Consider the following 2,980-nt stretch of genomic DNA (forward strand, 5'->3'; position numbering starts at 1 on the left):
ATTAATACATTGCATATTGTTGTCTTAGTGGTTATTCATTGTACAAGATGCAGACCTGATATCGTGTCTCTAACACTATTAGAACAAATCTGTCTAGTCATTGAATTAAGAGAATACAACTGTATATCTATCCTATTTTGAGTATACAGATACAAAATGGTCGCTCATTTGTATCCCCTTTTTTTGGTTAGTTTTGTCAGAGAAGGGCAAAGATTAATGTACCACCCTTTTCTAGTTCCAAGGCAATGTCTCTGGACACAAGCAAAGTGCAAACAAACTTTTTGCTAATGCATAATTACAAACATCATCTGGAGTCTCACAAACAGCGCAGTTCTTTTTCCCAGCAGAAAGCTCATGAGCCTGGTCTTTACCAGCAGGATTTCTATCAGCACCCTGGTCTTCCGAGCTCTGACCATAATTTCTCATCAGCTACAGCCTCAGGAATTGTAGCTCTCCATTTTTAGCGAGCTTCTCCAACTTCTCTCACCCTTCCCCTTACCACAAGCCATCTCCAAAGGCTCTGAGATCACATGGCTAAGTTTAGTCACAGTAACGACCTCATTCAATACCAAATTCTGTCTTACTCTTCTCATTATTCAGACCAAAGCAAGCCAGCAGCAAGGAATGGACGCAGTGTTTTTAACCCTTATATCTTAGATTTAATTAAACAGATAAAAGATTTTATCAATAAAATGATCAACTGAGGGAATCAAATAATAAACTAATAGAATTAAATAAGAAAATGTAAGAAAAAATGACTGTTTTTGAAAAGTATAAAAGACAGCAACAGAAATGTATGACATGAGAAAATAAACAGAAAGCCTGGATGGCAGACTTGACCAGTGTGAGGCCAGAGGATTGGGTGCGTTAGACCAGGTGAACATAGCAGACCATAAAAACGACAACCCAGCACACAGCCGGACCCAGCAGCTGCTAGAGGAGCCAAAATACTAACCTCAGGATTACAGAAATGAAGGAAAATGTAAAAAGAAATTTCAAAAAATGTATGCACTGGAATCATAGCATAAAATATTCCCAATCTAGGAAAAGAATTCAATATTCAAGTAGAAAAGGTCTGTGGAACGCCAAATAGCCACGAGCAGAAAAAGTCTCCATGGTACATGTTAACCAAAACTCCATATATTCAACAAAAAGAGAACACTAAAATCCGTTAGAGAAAAATAGCCAGTGACCTACAAGGAAAGCGAGCCCATCAGAATAATGGCAAATTTCTCAACACAAGGATCAAGGACCGAGTTGTGTTGGCCGCGGCCACAGCCGGGCTGCCCTCGCCCTCTAGCGCCAGCGCCGCCCCTGGCCCGCCGAGCTCCCGCCAGAGGCGCAGGGTCGGGGGGTCCCCGCGCCGTGGCTCCTGCCACGCAGGCTGCCCGTAAATCCGTCGGCGGAAAGCGCCCGGGAAACAACTGGCTGCAAAAGCTGCTCGTGAGAGAGCGCCCTCTACTGGAGGGGTGAAGGCGGCTCCTCGCTGCAGGCCCGGGTCTGCGGCGCCCCGGGGAATTAGACGTTGCAGAGTCCACTGAACTCGATTCGCAACCTTCCCCTCCAGCGTCTGCTTCGACGAGTTGCTCAGGGCTTCAAAGCAGAGCGGCGCTTCCAGAGCGCAGCGCTCGGTGCTCCGCAGGAGGCGCCGAGGCCTCGCTGGTTGGCCCGTTCGAAGATCCCAAGTTGGTGCCATGCACGCCAAACGTGTAACAGTTGTGTCAAAAGACGTCCAACCGTCACGCCACATATGTGCAGGACGTGCGCAAGAGTCCACCACGGAGGGAAACAGTTCGTGCTCAAGTTTTTCCCTCTTCTTCGTGGTATTGGTAGTTTTGAATGTTAGGTTGTTTGGTTTTTGGTTTTTCCTGTGGGGTCAAAAGGTACCTAAGTACACGATTGCAAGTGGAAAATAAGGGACAGAAATCAGGTATTGGCAGTTTTTCTGTTTTCATTTGTGTTTGAATTTTTATCTTCATGCAGGATGTAAAGCATTAATACAAATAAAAAATGTTTCAGTGAGCAAGTTTTAGCACTTCAGCTTGGTAACAATTATAAACAAAAATCTGTTAAATTTTTCTGGAAAATGCCAGCATTGAATTTTTTTTAAGACAAGTAAATTTCTTATTGACAGCAACTAAATGGTGTTCGTAGCATTTGTATCATTCAGTGGATTCTGCCCAGCCACTGCGGTTTTCTAACTGCATTGTCTTACGTGCTAGCACATGTTTTTAATGTCTGTCTGTGCTGTTCCTGTAAGTTTACTATTAAAATACATTAAGCTGTTTAAAAAAAAAAAAAGATCTAGGACCAAAAGAGCTTGAAGTTTTGGAATCCTAAAAGAAAACAATTATCAACCTAGGCTTTTATTTCTTGCAAAACTGGACTTCAAATATAATACAGAAGTAATGAACTTCCATGACAAGGAAAACATAAAGAAAGAAATACATGACCACTAAAGCAGCATGGCAGAAAATACTACAGGGAATTCTAGACAGAGACAGTGGGCCAGCAGCAGCAAAGAATCTAAGGGGAAGTATACATAGAACTCAGTAGTTTTAAAAAGGAAAACATAAAGGAATAAATGCTGGAAAAAAAGATACGATAGCAGGATTCAATAAACACCTCACAATAACTCTCAGTGTCAGTAGCTTCAGCTCCCCAGTCAAAAGGCACAGGCCAGGTAGCTAGCTCAGCAGTCTAAGCACCTGCCTGGCAAGTGCAAGGACCTGGCTCCAACACAGCACCGCATGTTGTGCTGGCCCCAGGCCAAGCTGGCCACTGAAACCAGGCATGATGGCGCATGCCTGTAATCCCAGCACTGGGGAGGCTGAGACAGGAAGATCACTATGAGTCTAAGCTGCATAATAAGATCTAGTATCAGAGAGAGAGAGAGAGAGAGAGAGAGAGAGAGAGAGAGAGAGAGAGACAGAGAGAGACAGAGAGAGTGAATAAACCACAGTCACAGTCCAGGCTGAGA

Source organism: Octodon degus, unplaced genomic scaffold (assembly GCF_000260255.1).
Source record: "Octodon degus isolate 3935 unplaced genomic scaffold, OctDeg1.0 scaffold00084, whole genome shotgun sequence".
In the NCBI taxonomy this organism is placed as follows: Eukaryota; Metazoa; Chordata; class Mammalia; order Rodentia; family Octodontidae; genus Octodon; species Octodon degus.